General features: G+C 51.9%; 1 long non-coding RNA gene across 1 annotated transcript; it reads right to left on the minus strand.

The window, feature by feature from the left end:
• Positions 1 to 19,373: 19,373 nt before the first annotated feature.
• Positions 19,374 to 21,119, minus strand: LOC311518717. The gene is made up of 3 exons (XR_014711093.1): positions 21,010 to 21,119; positions 20,806 to 20,913; positions 19,374 to 19,843 (listed from the first exon to the last, which is right to left on the minus strand). It is a non-coding gene; the product is annotated as an uncharacterized lncRNA (long non-coding RNA).
• Between the last annotated feature and the right edge of the window lie 1,686 nt (positions 21,120 to 22,805).

Below are 22,805 nucleotides of genomic sequence, written 5' to 3' on the forward strand. Positions count from 1 at the left end.
ACACCTGGGCTGGGGACCCGTCCCCACAGCACTGGTTGAGTGCCTGGGCCCAGGGTGTTCACCGCCCCCTCCTCAACCCTCCCTGAGCCCAGCCTGGTTCCTCACCTGGAACAAAGCAGCGGCGCACCTCGGCCTGGCTGCTGCCTCAGGCCCCGGCGCTGCTGCTGTCCCATGGGGAGCGGGCCGAGCTGCTGGTGCTTGGACAGGGTTCCTCCACCTCCTGCCTTCGGGAGGCTGGAAGGTCCTCAGTGACTGGGCAGGGCGATGCCTCCTGCTGGGAATCAGGACTGGGATTCTGGGGCCCGTGCTTCCCACACAACAAGCCCAGAGCCAACCTGCCCGGCTCCCCTACTCGGCTGAATCCTGCCTGCCCAGACACATCCTGGGACAGCTCCATTTCAGCCAAGCTGGTGCCCTTCCAACCTCAGCACCTGCATCCGGAGCAGGTTTCCTCCTCCAGAAGGCTGGGCGCTTCCACCTCCTGGCTCGGCCGGGAACTCCTTCCCCACCAGAGGGGACAAAGGGACCGCTCGGCTCCTGGGGAAGATGGCAGCTGCTTCCCTCAGGCTCTGAGGCCACCTGCAGAGCCTTCTTTCTCAACATCCTCAGGAGCCTGGCCAGAATGGAACCGAGCAAGGAGCAGCCGTGAGTCTGGGCCCAAGGCAGCCTCTCACTAACCGTCCTGTTTGGTCCCTCCCCATCCCTGTCCCTGACAGAGCAGCTCCTCCTCCCCACACAGGGGTGCAGGGAGTGCAATCTACACACACTGCCAGGAGGTCATTGCATCATCTGCTCCCAACGTTCCCCCTCGTAATCCCTGGTGCACCAATACCCGGGGAGTCTCCTCCTTTTCCAGCACTGGGGTCAGTCACAAAGACCACCTGTCACTTTGGACAAGAAGCTCCCTCCTGCTGTCCCAAGCCACACTCCCGCTCCAGGCTAGAGAAGGAACAGAATCCAGGAGTCCAGACTTCTCCTGGGAAACCATTCCCCACGTCAAAGTCCCTAGGCATAGCAAGCCCAGGGTCTCCTTGTTTCCCATTGATTTCCAAGCTCAGCAGCTCACAGGGTCTAGCCCAGTTCAGAGACTCTCAGCCTTCGGAACAGTCTCCCACAAGGGAAGGGCTGGGAGCCCCATTGCTGGGACCTTTCCAAACACACTGGAGATGGCTCTGGAGAAGCCCCTCCCCTGACTGAAAGCGAGGGACTCCTGGGGTCGCTTTGCAAATCCGATCTCCTTTCGGAGAGATTCTCTCCTCCTCTTTCTGCCTCTCCCCACATGGACGGGGGATGCCACAGAGGAACCCTAATGCCACTCACTTGCTCTAGGTGATAAAGCGATGCATGGTGGATGTTCAGGGTTGCCAGCTGTTGCTCTCCCGCCTCCTCATTCTCCAAGCCCAAGGCAGGCTGGAAAGGGTGGTGACCTGAGGAATTACCCTGCCGAGCCAGCAGGCAGGGTGGTGACACTGGGTGATCGACTGGCTGTGAAGAAAGAGTCTGTCTTATTGCCAAGAGACGGAGTAGCTCAGCCAGCAGCAGGGGGTGCAGAACACTGCCCTAGTGCAGGGGAGACAGCGCCTCCCAGATCCTGACATCCCAGCACTTTACACACCTTCCTGGAGCCTGCTGCTCTTATCAATTTCAAAATAATAAAATACAAATCAAATAGAATATTTCAGGTCTTCGATTAGGTCATAATCTGATCTGAGTAAATGTGATAGGACACCTCTTATTATCTCCTGCTCCAAGTGATACTCTCCAATGGATCCCCATCCTCCCCGCACTGTGAGGTAGGTAGGAGCGGATTCTTATCCCTACTTGAAAGAGGGAGAAGCAAAGACTGAGAAAGGAGAATTGACTTGTCTTAGGTCACACAGCAGTCAGTGGCAGAGTTGGGAATAGGACCCAAGAGTCCAGACTTTCAGACGAACCATTGCATCTTGAATTTCATACATTGAATGACCTGAATAAAGAAAAGGAGTACTTGTGGCACCTTAGAGACTAACCAATTTACTTGAGCATAAGTTTTCGTGAGTTACAGCATCCGATGAAGTCAGCTGTAGCTCACGAAAGCTTATGCTCAAATAAATTGGTTAGTATCTAAGGTGCCACAAGCACTCCTTTTCTTTTTGCGAATACAGACAAACACGACTGTTACTCTGAGACCTGAATAAAGTGTTCTCAGATGAACAACCACAGTTCAAAGTAATTATTCACAAAGTATTTTAGAAGAACTGGAATGTTACAGAGAATCATGAACTGCTCAGAGACAATTAATGCAGAGAAGCAGCAAACTTTGTCAACCATACGACAGGTTAGGTCTTATTTACTTGGTCTTAGAAGAGACCAACAAGGACCTGAGTCTACTCCCTGTCAGTAACCCCCTGCTCAGCCAATCAGGGTAGAGGGGTGGGAGGTTGCAGGTTCTTACCAGAGAGCCCAAAGGATGGCCCCGGTCACCGGTGGGGATCACTGTCCGAGCACTATTTCAGTCCCAAATTTTTGGGTGGACATCCCACAATGGGAACTGCAGAGCACCCCCGGACACACACATACACATACCCCTCTCCTGGTGGTGGGATGGGGAACAGGGGTAAGGACAAAAGAAGTAAGAGATGAAGAGAAAGGAGGAAGGGATGGAGGAAAAGGTAAAACCAAAAGGACACACCCTAATCTCCCCAGTGATTCTAAGGGACAAAATCCTAGGTGGGGAATAAAATTCTGCCACCTTAAACTAGTGTTTTCCATGCCTAGATTTCAGCTGGCACCAGATGGATCAGACTGAACAGGTTCCAAACCTCTCAGAGGCTCTTACCTTCTCAACAGGAACATCTGTTTTCTCGTAAAATCTGTAAAAGGAAAGGAGGAAACTCCAAGGGGATTTCTCCTCGTGCTCAAGAACGTAAACCCTAATACTCTCTCAGTCCTCAAAGAGAGACCTCGAGAAGGAGACTTCCTGAAGCAAAGCCACGGGGATCTCTGGACCTTCCCCTGGCCCTACGCCCCTGTCCTTCCTGGCTGATGTCAGCATCTCTCTGTGAGGTCACCACCTCCCCATCACCTTTGACCAACAGGCTGAGCTCCTGCAAAAGGACTTTGTGATCTCACTGCCACAACCACCCCGCCCCTGCACAGCTAATCTTCTGACGCTGGCCAGACACTTTGGAGGTTTGAATTACTCCCTGTGGATCACCCCACTCAATGAGGGTTCATTCTGGGAAGCAAGCCGGCTAGACAGTAAAACATCAGAGGCTGCTTCCAATGCTACACTCAGTTTTTCAGAAATTAGGAGACTGTATGGCCAGAAGAGGCCATTACAGCATCTCAGCTGACCCCCTGCATATCACAGGCCTCCTGTAGACCACAATAGCTCCTGTCGGGGCAAACACATTCCAGAAAGGCATCTAGTCTTCATTAAACGACATCAAGAGATGGAGAATCCACCACTTTCCTTGGTAGCTAGTTCCTGTCGTGAATCATCCTCGCTGTTGAATATTTGTTCCTTATTTGAAATATGAATTTCTCTCTTTTCACCTTCCAGCCATTGGGTCTTGTGATGCCGTGCTCTGTTAGATTAACGAGCCACTTCATAGCCAATATTTTCTCTCCATTAAGGCACTTCAACACTTCAATGAAGTCACCTTTCAATCTCCTTTCAATCAGCTAAACAGGTTGAGCTCTTTCAATAGCTCACTAGAAGGCATTTTTCTCCAGCCCTCAGAACATCTGGTGGCTCTTCGATGCCCCAACTCCAATGTCTCAACATCTTTTTCAAATGAGGACACCAAAACCGGATGCCGTATTCCAATCTCAGTCTCACTGATGCTCTGTCACCACCCTATCCTACTCACCGCTCTGCTCCTACGTCTAATGATGGCTTTAGCTCTTTTCACAACAGCATCACACTGGGAGCTCATGTTGACGAGCTTCTCCACTTTGGCCCCAAAATCCCTTTCAGAGTCACTGCTTTTCTCGACACACTTCCCATTCTGGAGGTGTGACCGGCATGCCCTGTTGCTAGCTACAGGACCTTGCATTTGGCTCTGGTCAAATTTCTTTGCTTTGAATGGGTCCAGTTTACCAAATGAGCCAGATCCCTCTGTATCACTGTCCTCTCCTCATCAGTAATTACCACGCTGCCAGTATTTTGTCACCCATCAGTCTTCTCAGCAGGGATTGTATGTTCGCTCCCAAATCACTGATAAAAATTATTTTAAAAAATTTGTCCTTGAGAGCTTCTTCAGAGCCTTTGTACCCAGGACCTCCTCCCCACCGCACAGTGAGAAAAGGCCGTCCAGCCCTGCTGGTACATAGTGGAGAAGCACAGAACAAACACACCTTTAAGACCTGTGCTGTCCATAGGCTCTGAAAAACATGTGGGGGTCAGCAGCTTACAAATGCACTACAGGCCTGTGTTGTAGACAGGTCCCAACGGTGTCTCGGTTTCCCACCCTCTAACATAGGGAGAACCAACAAAAGCTTGATTAGCTCTATTTGATAGTTGGGGAAACTGAGGCACTCAGCATTGAAGACACTCACTCATAAGCCCAAATGCAGGAATACAAAATGGCAGGTCTTCTGATAGCCAGTCCTGGAACCTAGCCCCACTTATCCTGGCCTCGCTACTCTAACTTTGGTCACAGCCTCCTTGGCTTTTCCTCCATGTCCCTTAACCGCACGTCACTGCAGAAGAAAGATTTTCTGTTAGCCAGCTGGCTCTAATACACATGGATGTCATTCCAAAAGACGTGGTCTTGCTCAGTTCCATGTTATGGTTGGCGGAAGGAACCACTTGGTGACATTCTAGGGCCTGAGTTATACGGGCCAAAGGATTTCCTCTTCCATTGTGTCGTCAGCACCTTTGAGAGGAAGAAATTGCTGTTAGCCCACAGCTTTCCGGTTTCAATCTGTCCCAGGGTGACATGGCTGGGGTTTGAGCTGAACTGCACCTAGCCCAGGTTATGCAGCTCCCTCGGGTGAAGGGAATAAGTGTGCGGGTCACGTGACAAGAAGCAGTATATGACTCAGACTCAGGCCTCTTGAGAGATATAAGGGCAGCCTGTGCTCAGCCAGGAGAGAGACCCCAAGGGGCGTAGGCATGGGAGGGGCTTGGATAGTCCTTGTAAGGTCAGGGACAAGCCAGCTAGGGGACAGGTTGAGAACTTAGGACAAGACCCTAGGAGGGAACGACATGGTAGTTCAGGTGACGGGGCAGACAGTCCACTTGGGTTAGGCTTCCAGGGCCAGACACCCACAGGTGAAGGTGATTGTCAGGGCTCCTGGTCTTCTTCCCCAGGGTAGATTTGATAGGGGAGAAGACTGATGCCGTAAGGGGGAAATAAGTTAACTCCTAGGTCACCCAGTGAGTTTATATCACAAATGCATAATCGGAAGGAGCCAATAGAAACATAGACTGCCCACAGAGGGACAATGGAATGTCCCATGGAGGAAAGAGGCTCTCCCCGCCATTTCTTAACCTCGTGGGCTGTTCTCATGATCCCTTTCCTCCTTGGCTCTTTTGAAAGCAAGGTGCTCCTTGTTCCTCACTGCCCCATCTCCAAAAACTACTGCATGGTTCTCCTCATTCTGGCCCACTGCTGGCCACTTGTAGCACCCGCAGTCCCAGGCAGCAGGCTTGACACAGCAGGTCTGGAAGTGTCTTCCAATGGAATGAAATAGAGGATATTTTCATTATTTTGCCATGGGGGGAGGAAGAAAGAATAACCCACTTTCCTTTCTGTCTGTCCACAAGGCCATGATTTCCAACTTTGTGGAATGGGTCGATATCACTCATAAAGTCTCAAGTACACTCCATCTCATTTCTGCCCTTGGAGGATTCACACATGCACACCCTATGCAGGTGTGTGAGTAACATTGATTTTACTTTTAATCAATACCAAAGAAAATAAGAGGCTGGATCTGGCTGATGCAGGGTAGGCTCAAGTCATCTTTTGGGGACTTTTCCCAGTACTGACTCTCACTTTGTTTCATGCTCCATCAAAAACTTCCAAACTTCACCTTCCGGGAGCAGAACAAAATCAGGACCCAAAGTAATATACTTTTGGTTAGAATGCAGCGTTCTGCAGGCAGCAGAGTGGATTCTCACCAACCCTCCTCTCGAATCCAGCAACAGAAAAGCCCGGACGACACAGGGCAAAAGAATGCCTGCTGCACGAAGCATCATCTAAAGTCGCCTTCCAAGGAGTTAAAGAGAAGCCAGGATAAAAAAGGATTCAAAATTTACATTGTCACTGCTTCATGAGATAATAATTCGCTACCCAAAATATGCATCTGCAGCATTAGATCTGCATCTGCAAGATAACAAAAAGCACTCCTTGGCAAAATACGCCCTCAGGCCTGCTAGGCCTTTTAGCCATTAACAGTATGAAAAGCTGTATCTTCAAGGTTTTTTCCCCTCTGTGTGGACTTGTGATGGGGAATACAAACCCCACATTCGGGAAGAAGGGGTTAAGGAGCTGCTCTGGCCTCAGCCAGCCCAGCTCCATCACACCTGCACGGGGTGCACAGACTGGACGAGGACTTGTGGGCAGACCAGGCAAGAGGAAGGACCTCTACCTTGAAGGCTCTGAAGGAAGGCAGGATCTCTCCCTCAGCAACTGCCTGAGGGAAGGGATGACCTGCTCCTGTTGCACCAGGGTTTAGTGTTCTGCCGCATCCACGAGGCAGCCACTGCAGAGGACCCAGCCACTGCCCCCCTCAACTCCCTGAGCTGTCTCATGCCCTGGCAGAGTGTCCTTACCTCCCCGACCCTGGCTGTGTTCCTGTAGCCCAGAAGCCTGCTGTCCTGGTGCCAGGCCCAGCACCACAGGTCTTCGGCCTCATGGATGGTCAGCCCCGGGAAAGAGACACACACCCACATCTGTCATTCTGGTTGCCGTGCTTGTGTCCTTCCAATCCCATTGGTGGCTGCTCAGTGGGCAGAGTCCTCGCTGCGTGCCTGGCCCAACAGAATTGCAGGGGGTGGTGAAGAACGGAGATAAAGAGAGACTCAACATCCAGACGGGGTCAGTCTGAGAGAAACTGCCTGGGGTCCCAGTCTCACTCTTCTATGGGGTGCCTTTTCCCAGCTGGGTTCCTTACCCCTCTGGTGCAGCAGCAGCTGGTAGAGCCGGTAAACCCGGCTCATGTCCTTGGCTGGGTCACTGATGAACAGAGCCAGCTCTGCCACATGGTGACCCATCCTGGGGAATTCTGCTGCGTTCTAATGGAAGGGAGAGGGGACTCCATCAGCATTTCCCTGTCAGCTCCCAGTCCCCCCTGGGACAGGACTCTCCTTCCCCTCAGCCCCTCTTCAGGAAATGCTAGAGGATAGAAGCTAGAGCTAGACCCTTAATTTCCTCTGCTCCCAAGGGAGCCTGGAGCACAGGGATGTGGGCAGGGCCCTCCATGAGGACTTGCTTCCTCAGCTGCTCCAGGATGACACGAAGGCATGAGCCTAGAGCATGGTCCCCTTAAAAGCCCAGAGTCACCACTTAACCAGGACAAGAAGTAATGGACTCAAGCCATGCTCATTCTCTGCTCTCACTCTGCCCCCCAAGAGGAACACTCCTAACCCACAGCCCCTGCAGCACCAGATCCTACAGCCAGTTGGAGCCAGCCCACCTATGCCTGGAGTCAGGAAGCTGGGGTCACAGGTCACTTACATCTAACTCAGGGAGGGTGATGGTGAATCGGAGGAGGGCTGTGCTGCTTCTAATAGCCCTGGCTCTCTCCTGGGACACTCTAGACATGATCCAGTAGTTCATGGGCTGCGGGGAAAGGAGGCAGCTCAGGATCAATGGGCAGGTGCACGTATTGTGCAAATGAGACCCCCGCTCCCCACATCCCCAGAGGGCTGAGACATTGTGCGCAGGGTGGAATATCTAATTCTTTGATCGCAGGGCTTTAGCAAGGGATTGTTGCCCCCAGGACTATGCTTGTATCCTGCAGGTCACAACTTGTCATTGTCTCTCTAGATTGGAAGAATGTCTGGTGTCGGGGCTGGTCCCATCCGCCCTAAACTCCCTCCCTGGCTCTCAAGTCCTTGGTTGGGTGAAGGGACTGAGTGTGAGCACAATCCCCCCAGGAATCTCAGGGTACCTTGGAGAGAAGGGCTCATTCTCTGGGGTCCTCCTGTTTCTCTAGAAAGGAGCCCATGACTCTTCTCTGAGGACGATCTTCTAGATCTTATAGGAGGGGTTCAGACTCTCACTCCCCAAGCCAGCCAGGGGCCCTATGGTTACTGCTCAACAGAACCAGGCAGAGCTCTGGCTTGAAGTCCCAGCTCCTTCCTCAGTCCATCAAGGAGGAAGGGCCTGACACTGCATTGCACTGACTGCCCTGACCAAGGACAGACCACTGGGGGCCCAGCTAGGAGGACACACTGGAGAATGGATCGAAGAGTTAAGGTAAAATTACCCCTACCCCTCAAATTGGGCTCACCTCCAAGATGTCGTGGAGCCTGTCTCTGTCTGGGGACTCTACCAGCAGGTTCCCCAGGAGGGCATCCATGAGGTTTGGCAAGACCCTATGCAGATCCTGCAAAGCAAGGGAGAGCCATGGCTCAGAGCTAGGGAAACTGGGGCTACACCTGCCACAGGATGGGAAGAAGGGTCTCTGGGAAGCGCTGGTGAGACCCCCAAAACACATATCCTGGCCTCCCTCATTCACATCCCACTGCAGGCAATTAGCCAGGATTCATGGCAGGATGACAGCAGGCCCTTCGATCCATGATTTAAGCATGCTCTACCTGGAGGTGGGTGGTGTCCTTCTCCGTGCCCAGGGTGAAGACGGCATGCGGGGCAGCTCGAAGGAGGTGGGTCTCTAGCTCTGGCTCCAGGGCAGCTGTCGTGGTGCTGGCAGGAGAGAGGAGCTGGTATTAGACCGTGCAGTGCGGAGGCGGCACTGGTACCAACCCGGACGTGAAGCTGCAGGGAAATAGGCCCAGACTGGCGAGAATGGAAACTGAGGCACCGAGCCAGGGAATGACAAGGCCAAGGTTTCCCAGACAGACAGTGGCAGGGTAGGAATAGAGCCTGTTCCCTGGACCCTGCTGCCCCCTCCTCTATCTGATCCTGGGAGTGAGCCTCTCCCCAAAGCCACTGCAAAGTAACTGGAGGGAAAAGAACGGCCCAGCCAGGAGAGTGTGAACCTTCCCAGCACCTCTGCCACAGGAGTCACCCTTGGGAGGTGAGCGGGGAGTGGAAGGGGCAGTGACTCTTAGCCGGGGGCCTCAACAGCACCGGGATTCGGGGAACCGGGGGGAGGGTCTCGGTACCTGAGGTTGCCCACAGCAATCAGGGAGTTAGCGAGGATGGCGCTGGGTGGAGAGATATCAGGCAGCTCCTCAATGAGCTCCTGTGAGACCCAAAGGAGACAAAGGAGCGTGAGATTTGGGCCTGATTTGGGCTTCTCAGTGAGGAGATAACACAGCCAGCACCCCACACAGCCCGCAGGTCCCCCCACCTGCCTCCTGCTCCTCCGATTCCTACGCAGCAGTGACCAATCTCAGAATTTCTCCCATCTCTTCTCCCCAATCTTCAGCCCCAGCAATCCCTGCCCTCAGCTGCCCCTCCAGTACCAGCCATCCCCCATCCATTAGCCCGGGGTGACCCCTGCCCCTCCCATATCTCTGTCCTCCCTCCAGTGGCTGGGCGCCGTGTCTCTCTCACCACAGTAATCTCTACAACAGCCGCCTAGCAGCTGTGCGGCTCCAATGTGTCCTGCTCTCTCTGCTGTGCAGCGAGACACGCAGGGTGGATGGCATGCAGGAACATGAACTGCTGGGCCTCGTCCTGCACCCATCAGGAGTGGGGTTAGGGGAGACAGAGCCAGTTAGCCAGGGACCTCCCTGCCTCACCCACGCCAGCTGCAGGACTCAGGCCTGAATGGGGGGTAGTCCAAATCACCCACGACTCCTACACAAGCAGAGTCAGGAACTGGGACAGTGCCTGTTGGGGGAGGAGACCCTGGCTGGTGTATGACAAACACCCCAATCGTGGGGGTCCCAGACGATGGTAGAGAAAAGTCCCCGTTAGGGCTGGTGGATCATCGGAGACAAGACGCTCTGCAGGGGGTCAGGGTGCTGGGAAGGGGCAGGACAATCTCAGTTCCAGCACAGCTGGGGAATGTTTTCACCTTTTCTTGGCCTTGCAGTTGCTCTTGGGTGTTCTTGACAGCAGCCTCCTCCATGGCAACGTTCACCCATTCCTCCTCCTCATCCTCCGAGTCCCTGGCGGTCCCTGCACCAGGGACAGAAGTGGGGAGGCTAACTCCTGTTCCACTCGGAGGAAAGACAGGGGCATGGTGGGGCAAAGAGCCCCCTCTCCACCTCTAGGACCCGGGGGGGGATCAGACCCCACACTCCCACCTCTCAGTGATGGCTTCAGCCCCCAACTCCTTCAGGAGCCCAAAGCAAAGAGAGCCCCCCAGACTGTCCTGGACTTCCTGCGTGGTGCTTCACCCACCCCAACCTGGAGCATCAAGGACCAAAGTGGCAGCATCTAGTATCAGTGGGGTTTATGTGGCTCAGGCCTGACACCTGGGATGGGGATCTGCCCGCAAAGCACTGGTCGAGTGCCTGGGCCCAGGGTGGCTTCTCACAGTCCCCTCCTCACCCCTCCCTGAGTCCAGCCTGGCTTCTCAGCTGAAACAAAGCAGCAGCGCCCCTCCCTGAGTCCCAGGAGCTGCTGCTGTTCCATGGGGAGTGGGCCAAGTTATTGGTGCTGGGACAGAGACCCTTCACCTTCTGCCCTAGGGAGGCTGGAATGTCCTCAGTGACTGGGCAGGGCAATACCTCCTCCTGGGAATCAGGGCTGAGCTCCTGGGACCTGTGCTTCCCACACAACAAACCCCAGACCCACCCAGCCCGGCTCCCCTCCTTGTCTGAGTCTTGCTTGCCCAACCGCATCCTGGGACAGCTCCATTTCGGCCTGGCTGGTGCCTCTCCCACCTCGGTGCCTGCGCTGGGAGCAGGTTTCCTCCACCAGAAGGCTGGGCGCTTCCACCTCCTGGCTCGGGCGGGAACTCCTTCCCCACCAGAGGGGACAAAGGGACCGCTCTGTTCCTGCGGAAATTCTGTTCCTGCGTAAAGATGGCAGCTGCTTCCCTCAGGCTCTGGGGCCACCTGCAGAGCCTTCTTCCTCAATATCCTCAGGAGCCTGGCCAGAATGGAACCGAGCGAGGAGCAGCCGTGAGTCTGGGCCCAAAGCAGCCTCTCACTAACCGCCCTGTTTGGTCCCTCCCCATCCCTGTCCCTGACAGAGCAGCTCCTCCTCTCCACACAGGGGTGCAGGGAGTACAATCTACACACACTGCCAGGAGTTCATTGCATCATCTGCTCCCAACGTTCCCCTTCATCATTCCTGGTGCAGCAGTACCCGGGGAGTCTCCTCCTTTTCCAGCACTGGGGTCAGTCACAAAGACCACCTGTCACTTTGGACGAGCAGCTCCCTCCTCCATACCAGGCCATACTCCCCCTCCAGGCTACAGAAGGAACAGAATCCAGGAGTCCAGATTTCTCCTGGGAAACCATTCCCCACGTCAAAATCCCTAGGCATAGCAAGCCCAGGGTCTCCTTGTTTCCCACTAATTTCATGCTCAGCAGCTCACAGGGTCTAGCCCAGTTCAGAGACTCTCAGCCTTCGGAACAGTCTCCCACAAGGGAAGGGCTGGGAGCCCCATTGCTGGGACCTTTCCAAACACACTGGAGATGGCTCTGGAGAAGCCCCTCCCCTGACTGAAAGCGAGGGACTCCTGGGGTCGCTTTGCAAATCCGATCTCCTTTCGGAGAGATTCTCTCCTCCTCTTTCTGCCTCTCCCCAGACGGACGGGGGATGCTACAGAGGAACCCTAATGCCATTCTCTTGCTCTAGGTGATAAAGCGATGCATGGTGGATCTCCAAGCCCAAGGCAGGCTGGAAAGGGTGGTGACCTGAGGAATTACCCTGCCGAGCCAGCAGGCAGGGTGGTGACACTGGGTGATCGACTGACTGTGAAGAAAGAGTCTGTCTTATTGCCAAGGGACGGAGTAGCTCAGCCAGCAGCAGGGGGTGCAGAACACTGCCCTAGTGCAGGGGAGACAGCGCCTCCCAGATCCTGACATCCCAGCACTTTACACACCTTCCTGGAGCCTGCTGCTTTTATCAATTTTAAAATAATAAAATACAAATCAAATAGAATATTTCAGGTCTTCGATTAGGTCATAATCTGATCTGAGTAAACGTGATAGGACACCTCTTATTATCTCCTGCTCCAAGTGATACTCTCCAATGGATCCCCATCCTCCCCGCACCTTAAGGTAGGTAGGAGCGGATTCTTATCCCTACTTGAAAGAGGGAGAAGCAAAGACTGAGAAAAGAGAATTGACTTGTCTTAGGTCACACAGCCAGTCAGTGGCAGAGTTGGGAATAGGACCCAAGAGCCCAGACTTTCAGACTAACCATCGCATCTTGAATTTCATACATTGAATGACCTGAATAAAGAAAAGGAGTACTTGTGGCACCTTAGAGACTAACCAATTTATATGAGCATAAGTTTTTGTGAGCTACAGCATCCGATGAAGTCAGCTGTAGATCACGAAAGCTTATGCTCAAATAAATTGGTTAGTCTCTAAGGTGCCACAAGTACTCCTTTTCTTTTTGCGAATACAGACTAACATGGCTGTTACTCTGAGATCTGAATAAAGTGTTCTCAAATGAACAACCACAGTTCAAAGTAATTATTCACAAAGTATTTTAGAAGAACTGGAATGTTAGAGAAAATCATGAACTGCTCAGAGACAATTAATGCCGAGAAGCAGCAAAATTTGTCAACCATATGACTGGTTAGGTCTTATTTACTTGGTCTTAGAAGAGACCAACAAGGACCTGAGTCAACTCCCTGTTAATAATCCCCTGCTCAGCCAATCAGAGGAGAGGGGCGGGAGGCTGTGGGTTCTCACCAGAGAGCACAAAGGATGGCCCCGGTCACCAGTGGGGATCACTGTCCGAGCACTATTTCAGCCCACATTTTTGGGGGACATCCCACAATGGGAACTGCAGAGGACCCCCGGACACACACATACACACATCCCTCTCCTGGTAGTGGGATGGGGAACAGGGGTAAGGACAAAAGAAGTAAGAGATGAAGGGAAAGGAGGGAGGGATGGAGGAAAAGGTAAAACCAAAAGGACACACCATAATCTCCCCAGTGATTCTAAGGGACAAAATCCTATGGGGAATAAAATTCTGCCACCTTAAACTAGTGTTTTCCATGCCTAGATTTCAGCTGGCACCAGATGGATCAGACTGAACAGGTTCCAAACCTCTCAGAGGCTCTTACCTTCTCAACAGGAACATCTGTTTTCTCATAAAATCTGTAAAAGGAAAGGAGGAAACTCCAAGGGGATTTCTCCTCGCGCTCACCAATGTAAACCCTAATACTCTCTCAGTCCTCAGAGAGAGACCTTGAGTAGGAATCTTGCTTAAGCAAAGCCATGGGGATCTCTTGACGTTTCCCTGGCCCTGTGCCCCTGTCCTGTCTGGATGATGTCAGCATCTCTCCGTGAGGTCACCACCTCCCCATCACCTTTGACCAACAGGCTGAGCTCCTGCAAAAGGCCTTTGTGATCTCACTGCCACACCCACCCCTCCCCTCCACAGCTAATGTCCTGCTGCTGGCCAGACTCAATGAGGGTTCATTCTGGGAAGCAAGCCAGCTAGACACAGGGGTGCAGGGAGTGCAATCTACACACACTGCCAGGAGTTCATTGCATCATCTGCTCCCAACATTCCCCCTCGTCATCCCTGGTGCAGCAATACCCGGGGAGTCTCCTCCTTTTCCAGCACTGGGGTCAGTCACAAAGACCACCTGTAACTTTGGATGAGCAGTTCCCACCTCCATCCCAGGCCACACCCCCCCTCCAGGCTAGAGAAGGAACAGAATCCAGGAGTCCAGATTTCTCCTGCGAAACCATTCCTCACGTCATAGTCCCTAGACATAGCAAGCCCTGGGTCTCCTTGTTTCCCATTGATTTCCATGCTCAGCAGCTCACAGGGTCTAGCCCAGTTCAGAGACTCTCAGCCTTCGGAACAGTCTCCCACAAGGGAAGGGCTGGGAGCCCCATTGCTGGGACCTTTCCAAACACACTGGAGATGGCTCTGGAGAAGCCCCTCCCCTGACTGAAAGCGAGGGACTCCTGGGGTCGCTTTGCAAATCCAATCTCCTTTTGGAGAGATTCTCTCCCCCTCTTTCTGCCTCTCCCCAGACAGACGGGGGATGCCACAGAGGAACCCTAATGCCACTCACTTGCTCTACGTGATAAAGCGATGCATGGTGGATGTTCAGGGTTGCCAGCTGTTGCTCTCCCACCTCCTCATTCTCCAAGCCCAAGGCAGGCTGGAAAGGGTGGTGACTTGAGGAATTACCCTGCCGAGCCAGCAGGCAGGGTGGTGACACTGGGTGATCGACTGGCTGTGAAGAAAGAGTCTGTCTTATTGCCAAGGGACGGAGTAACTCAGCCAGCAGCAGGGGGTGCAGAACATTGCCCTCGTGCAGGGGAGACAGCGCCTCCCAGATCCTGACATCCCAGCACTTTACACACCTTCCTGGAGCCTGCTGCTCTTATCAATTTCAAAATAATAAAATACAAATCAAATAGAATATTTCAGGTCTTCAATTAGGTTATAATCTGATCTGAGTAAATGTGATAGGACACCTCTTATTATCTCCTGCTCCAAGTGATACTCTCCAATGGATCCCCATCCTCCCCGCACCGTGAGGTAGGTAGGAGCGGATTCTTATCCCTACTTGAAAGAGGGAGAAGCAAAGACTGAGAAAGGAGAATTGACTTGTCTTAGGTCACACAGCCAGTCAGTGGCAGAGTTGGGAATAGGACCCAAGAGCCCAGACTTTCAGACTAACCATTGCATCTTGAATTTCATACATTGAATGACCTGAATAAAGAAAAGGAGTACTTGTGGCACCTTAGAGACTAACCAATTTACTTGAGCATAAGTTTTCGTGAGTTACAGCATCCGATGAAGTCAGCTGTAGCTCACGAAAGTTTACGCTCAAATAAATTGGTTAGTCTCTAAGGTGCCACAAGTACTCCTTTTCTTTTTGCGAATACAGACTAACACGGCTGTTACTCTGAGAACTCAATAAAGTGTTCTCAGATGAACAACCACAGTTCAAAGTAATTATTCACAAAGTATTTTAGAAGAACTGGAATGTTAGAGAGAATCATGAACTGCTCAGAGACAATTAATGCCGAGAAGCAGCAAAATTTGTCAACCATACGACTGGTTAGGTCTTATTTACTTGGTCTTAGAAGAGACCAACAGGACCTGAGTCAACTCCCTGTTAATAATCCCCTGCTCAGCCAATCAGGGGAAAGGGGTGGGAGGCTGTGGGTTCTCACCACAGAGCAGAAAGGATGGCTCCGGTCACCAGTGGGGATCACTGTCCGAGCACTATTTCAGTTCCACATTTTTGGGGAACATCCCACAATGGGAACTGCAGAGCACCCCCGGACACACACATACATATACCCCTCTCCTGGTGGTGGGATGGGGAACAGAGGTAAGGACAAAGAAGTAAGAGATGAAGAGAAAGGAGGAAGGGATGGAGGAAAAGGTAAAACCAAAAGGACACACCCTAATCTCCCCAGTGATTCTAAGGGACAAAATCACAGGTGGGGAATAAAATTCTGCCACCTTAAGCTAGCGTTTTCCATGCCTAGATTTCAGCTGGCACCAGATGGATCAGACTGAACAGGTTCCAAACCTCTCAGAGGCTCTTACCTTCTCAACAGGGACATCTGTTTTCTCGTAAAATCTGTAAAAGGAAAGGAGGAAACTCCAAGGAGATTTCTCCTCGCGCTCACGAATGTAAACCCTAATACTCTCTCAGTCCTCAAAGAGAGACCTTGAGTAGGAATCTTGCTGAAGCAAAGCCACGGGGATCTCTTGACGTTTCCCTGGCCCTGTGCCCCTGTCCTGTCTGGATGATGTCAGCATCTCTCTGTGAGGTCACCACCTTCCCATCACCTTTGACCAATAGGCTGAGCTCCTGCAAAAGGCCTTTGTGATCTCACTGCCACACCCATCCCTCCCCTCCACAGCTAATGTCCTGCTGCTGTCAATGAGGGTTCATTCCGGGAAGGAAGCCGGCTAGACAGTAAAACATCAGAGGCTGCTCCCAATGCTACACTCAGTTTTTCAGAAATTAGGAGACTGTATGGCCAGAAGAGGCCATTAGAGCATCTCAGCTGACCCCCTGCATATCACAGGCCTCCTATAGACCACAATAGCTCCTTTCGGGGCAAACACATTCCAGATAGGCATCTAGTCTTCATTAAACGACATCAAGAGATGGAGAATCCATCACTTTCCTTGGTAGCTAGTTCCTGTGGTGAATCATCCTCGCTGTTGAATATTTGCTCCTTATTTGAAATATGAATTTCTCTCTTTTCACCTTCCAGCCATTTGGGTCTTGTGATGCCGTGCTCTGTTAGATTAACGAGCCACTTCATAGCCAATATTTTCTCTCCATTAACGCACTTCAACACTTCAATGAAGTCACCTTTCAATCTTCTTTCAATAAGCTAAACAGGTTGAGCTCTTTCAATACCTCACTAGAAGGCATTTTTCTCCAGCCCTCAGAACATTTGGTGGCTCTTTGCTGCCCCAGCTCCAAGGTCTCAACATCTTTTCCAAATGAGAACACCAAAACCGTATTCCAGGGTATGTCTACACTACGAGATTAGGTCAAATTTATAGAAGTTGGTTTTGTAGAAAGTGTTTTTATACAGTTGATTGTGTGTGGCCCCACCCAAATGCTCTAAGTGCATGTAGTCGGTGGAGTGTGTCCACAGTACCGAGGCAACCGTCCCCTTCCGGAGCGTTGCACTGTGGGTAGCTATCTCACAGTTCCCGCAGTCTCCGCTGCCCATTTGAATTCTGGGTAGAAATCCCAGTGCCTGATGGGGCTAAAACATTGTGGCGGGTGGTTCTGGGTACATATCGTCAGGCCCCCTTCCCTCCCTCCTTCCGTGAAAGCAAGGGGAGACAATCATTTTGTGCCTTTTTTCTTGAGTTACCTGTACAGACGCCATATCACAGGAAGCATGGAGCCCGCTCAGCTAACCTTCACCGTATGTCTCCTGGGTGCTGGCAGACGTGGTAATGCATTGCTACACAGCAGCAGTTTATTGCCTTTTGGCAGCAGACAGTGCAGTATAGCCGTCGTCGAGGTAGTCTTGGGTGCTCTTTTAACCGACCTCAATGAGGTCAGAGGCGCCTGGGCAAACATGGCAGTGACTCAGCCAGGTCATTTCCCTTTTAAGTTTCGTCTCATGGCGATTCAGTCCTACCGGCAGTGCACTGTCTTTTAATCAGCAGCCAGAAGATGATGGCCAGCAGTCATACTGCACCATCTTCTGCCGAGCACCCAGGAGATGATGATGGCTAGCGGTCGTACTGCACAGTCTGCTGCCAGCAAGATGTATAAAGAGAGATGAAGTGGCTCAAAACAAGAAATAGACCAGATTTGTTTTGTATTCATTTTCTCCTCCCTCCCTCCGTGAAATCAACGGCCTGCTAAACCCAGTTTTGAGTTCTATCCTTGAGCGGGTCATTCTGTTTCTCGCAAAGCCACCCCCTTTGTTGATTTTAATTCCTGTAAGACAACCCCATAAGCCATGTCGTCAGTCACCTTTCCCTCCGTCAGAGCAACGGCAGACAATCGTTCCGCGCCTTTTTTCTGTGCAGATACCATATCACGGCAAGCATGGAGCCCGCTCAGATCACTTTGGCAATTAGGAGCACATTAAACACCACGTGCATTATCCAGCAGTATATGCAGCACCAGAACATGGCAAAGCGAAACCAGGCAAGTAGGCGACGTCAGTGCGGTGACTAGAGCAATGAGGATATGGACACAGACTTCTCTCAAAGCACGGGCTCCGGCAATGTGGGCATCATGGTGCTAATGGGGCAGGTTCATGCCGTGGAACACCAATTCTGGGCTCAGGAAACAAGCACAGACTGGTGGGACCACATAGTGTTGCAGCTCTGGGACGATTCCCAGTGGCTGCGAAACTTCTGCATGCATAAGGGCACTTTCATGGAACTTTGTGACTTGCTTTCCCCTGCCCTGAAGCGCACGAATACCAAGATGAGAGGAACCCTCACAGTTATGAAGCGAGTGGCGATAGCCCTGTGGAAGCTTGCAATGCCAGACAGCTACCGGTCAGTCGGGAATCAATTTGGAGTGGGCAAATCTACTGTGGGGGCTGCTGTGATGCAAGTAGCCAACGCAATCAAAGATCTGCTGATATCAAAGATAGTGACCCTGGGAAATATGCAGGTCATAGGCGATGGCTTTCCTGCAATGGGATTCCCTAACTCTGGTGGGGCCATAGATGGAACCCATATCCCTATCTTGGCACCGGAGCACCAAGCCGGCGAGTACATAACCAAAAGGGGTACTTTTCAGTAGTGCTGCAAGCACTGGTGGATCACAAGGGACGTTTCACCAACATAAACGTGGGATGGACGGGAAAGGTACATGACGCTCGCATCTTCAGGAACTCTGGTCTGTTTCAAAAGCTGCAGGAAGAGACTTTATTCCCAGACCAGAAAATAACCCTTGGGGATGTTGAAATGCCTATCGTTATCCTTGGGGACCCAGCCTACCCCTTAATGCCATGGCTCATGAAGCCGTACACAGGCAGCCTGGACAGTAGTCAGGAGCTGTTCAACTACAGGCTGAGCAAGTGCAGAATGGTGGTAGAATGTGCATTTGGACTTTTAAAAGCGCGCTGGCGCAGTTTACTGACTCGGTTAGACCTCAGCAAAACCAATATTCCCATTGTTATTACTGCTTGCTCTGCGCTCCACAATATCTGTGAGAGTAAGGGGGAGACGTTTCTGGCGGGGTGGGAGGTTGAGGCAAATCGCCTGGCTGCTGGTTTCGCACAGCCAGACACCAGGGCGGTTAGAAGAGCACAGGAGGGAGCGGTGTGCATCAGAGAAGCTTTGAAAACCAGATGCATGACTGGCTAGGCTACGGTGTGACAGTTCTGTTTGTTTCTCCTTGATGAAACCCCCTGCCCCTTGGTTCACTTTACTTCCCTGTAAGCTAACCACCCTCCCCTCCTCCCTTTGATCACCCCTTGCAGAGGCAATAAAGACATTGTTGCTTCACATTCATGCATTCTTTATTCATTCATCACACAAATAGGGGGATAACTGCCAAGGTAGCCCAGGAGGGGTGGTGGAGGAGAGAAGCACCAGGAGGGGTGGTGGAGGAGAGAAGGACAAAGCCACACAGCACTTGAAAAGTTTAAAACTTTAAAACTTATTGAATGCTAGCCTTCTGTTGCTTGGGCAATCCTCTGGGGTGGAGTGGCTGGGTGGCCAGAGGTCCCCCACCGCGTTCTTGGAGGCTATGGAACTTGGGGAGGAGGGCGGTTGGTTACACAGGGGCTGTAGCGGCAGTCTGTGCTCCTGCTGTCTTTCCTGCAGCTCAACCATATGCTGGAGCATATTAGTTTGATCCTCCAGCAGCCTCAGCATTGAATCCTGCCTCCTCTCATCACGCTGCCACCACCTTTCAGCTTCAGCCCTCTCTTCAGCCCGCCACTTACTCTCTTTAGCCCGCCACCTCTCTTCCCGGTCATTTTGTGCTTTCCTGCACTCTGACATTGTCTGCCTCCACGCATTCGTCTGTGCTCCGTCAGTGTGGGAGGACAGCATGAGCTCACAGAACATTTCATCGTCAGTTCGTTTTTTTCGCCTTCTAATCTTCGCTAGCTTCTGGGAAGGAGAAGATCCTGTGATCCTTGAAGCACATGCAGCTGGTGGAGAAAAAAAAAGGGACAGTGGTATTTAAAAAGACACATTTTATAGAACAATGGGTACACTCTTTCACGGTAAACCTTACTGTTAACATTATATACATAGCACATGTGCTTTCGTTACAAGGTCGCATTTTGCCTCCCCCCAGCACGTGGCTAACAGTGGGGAACATTTCGTTCAGCCACAGGCAAACAGCCCAGCAGGAATGGGCACCTCTGAATGTCCCCTTAAGAAAAGCACCCTATTTCAACCAGGTGACCATGAATAAGATTATGAATGCATCTGAGGAAGTGAGCTGTAGCTCACGAAAGCTTATGCTCTAATAAATTGGTTAGTCTCTAAGGTGCCACAAGTCCTCCTTTTCTTTTTATGAATAAGATCATTCTTCTTAGGATAACACAGAGAGATAAAGAACGGATGTTGTTTGAACGCCAGCAAACATACGCTGCAATGCTTTGTTCTACAATGATTCCCGAGTACGTGCTACTGGTTTGGAGTAGAAAGTGTCCTACCATGGTTGATGGAATAAGGCTGCCCTCCCCAGAAAACTTTTGCAAAGGCTTTGGGAGTACATCCAGGAGAGCCGCGAATGCCAGGGCAAATTTTTCATTCAACATGCTTGCTTTTAAACCATGTATAGTATTTTAAAAGGTACACTCACCAGAGGTCCCTTCTCTGCCTGGTAGGTCCGGGAGGCAGCCTTGGGTGGGTTTGGGCGGGTACTAGCTTCAGGTCCAGGGTGAGAAACAGTTCCTAACTGTCGGGAAAACTGGTTTCTCCGCTTCCTTGCTGTGAGCTATTTACAACCTCATCATCATCATCTTCTTCATCCCCAAAACCTGCTTCCGTGTTGCCTCCATCTCCATTGAAGGAGTCAAACAACACAGCTAGGGTAGTGGTGGCTGAACCCCCTAAAATGGCATGCAGCTCATCATAGAAGCAGCATGTTATGGGCTCTGACCTGGAGCGGCCGTTCGCCTCTCTGGTTTTCTGGTAGGCTTGCCTCAGCTCCTTAAGTTTCACGCGGCACTGCTTCGGGTCCCCGTCATGGCCTCTTGTCATTCATTCCCTGGGAGATTTTGAAAAATATTTTGGCATTTCGAAAACTGGAACGTAGTTCTGATAGCACGGATTCCTCTCCCTATACAGTGATCAGATCCCGTACCTCCTGTTCGGTCCATGCTGGAGCTCTTCTGCGATTCTGGGACTCCATCATGGTCACCTCTGCTGATGAGCTCTGCATGGTCACCTGCAACTTGCCATGCTGGACAAACTGGAAATTGAAATTCAAAACTTCGCGGGCCTTTTCCTGTCTACCTGGCCAGTGCATCTGAGTTGAGAGTGCTGTCCAGAACGGTCACAATGGAGCACTCTGGGATACCTCACGAAGGGCAATACTGTCTAATTGTGTCCACAGTACCCCAAATTTGACCCAGCAAGGCCGATTTCAGCGCTAATCCCCTTGTCGGGGGTGGAGTAAGGAAATTGATTTTAAGAGCCCTTTAAGTCGAAAAAAAGAGCTTCGTCATGTGGACAGGTGCAAGTTTAAATCGATTTAACACTGCTAAATTCGACCTCAACTCCCAGGGTAGACCAAGGCTTACTGATGCTGTGTCACTTCCCTATCCTGCTCACGGCTCTGCTCCTACGTCTAATGATGCCTTTAGCCCTGTCCACCACAACATCACACTGGGAGCTCATGTTGACAGGCTTCTCCACTATGGCCCCGAAAACCCTTTCAGAGTCACTGCTTTCCTGGACACACTTCCCCATTCTAGAGGTGTGACCGGCATGCCCTGTTGCTAGCCATAGGACCTTGCATTTGGCTCTGGTCAAATTTCTTTGCTTTGAATGGGTCCAGTTTGCCAAATGAGCCAGATCCTTCTGTATCACTACCCTCTCCTCATCAGTAATTACCACGCTGCCAGTATTTTGTCACCCATCAATATTATCAGCAGGGATTGTATGTTTACTCCTAAATCACTGATAAAAATTATTTTAAAAAATTTGTCCTTGAGAGCTTCTTCAGAGGCTTAGTACCCAGGACCTGTGCCCCACAGCACAGTGAGAAAAGGACCCCTGCCCCTCCCCGTCTCTGTCCTCCCTCCAGCGCCTGGGCGCTGTGTCTCGCTCACCATAATCCTCTCCACCAAAGCCGCCTTGCAGCAGTGCGGCTCCAATGTGTCCTGTGCTCTCTGCTGTGCAGGGAGACACGCAGGGTGGATGGCATGCAGGAATATGAGTTGCTGGGCCTCATCCTGCACCCACCAGGAGTGGGGGTAGAGGAGAGAGAGCCAGTGAGCCAGGGACCTCCCTGCCCCACCCACACCAGCTGCAGGACTCAGGCCTGAATGGGGGACAGTGGGGACCCGGCCATTGTCCAAATCACCCACACCTCCTACACAAACAGGGTCAGGAACTGGGACAGTGCATGTTGGGGAAGGAGACTCTGACTGGTCTGTGACAAACACCCCTATTTTGGGAGTCCACGATCATAGTGGAGAAAAGTTCCTGTTAGTGCTGGTGGATCATCAGAGACAAAACCCTCTGCAGGGGCTCAGGGTGCTGGGAAGGGGAAGGAAAATCTCAGTTCCAGCACAGCTGGGGAAGGTTTCTACCTTTTCTCAGCCTTGGAACTGCTCTCGCATGTTCTTGAGAGCAGCCTCCTCATGGCCATGTCCACGGCTACCTACTCCTCGTCCTCTGGGTCCCTGGCGGTCCCTGCACCAGGGAGAGAATGGGACAGGGTGACTCCTGTTGCCACGCAGGGGAAGGACAGGGGTATGGTGGGGCAATGTGCCCCCTTCCCACCTGCGGGACCCAGGGAAGATCAGGAACCACACTTCCCCCTCTCAGTGATGCCTTCAGCCCCCAACTCCTTCAGAAGCCCATACCAAAGAGACCCTCCCTCCCCCACAGTGTCCTGGACTCCCTGCGTGGTGTCTCACCCGCCCCCAACTG

This window comes from Lepidochelys olivacea (assembly GCF_965140295.1).
Source record: "Lepidochelys olivacea isolate rLepOli2 genome assembly, chromosome: 3".
Lineage (NCBI taxonomy): Eukaryota > Metazoa > Chordata > Testudines > Cheloniidae > Lepidochelys > Lepidochelys olivacea.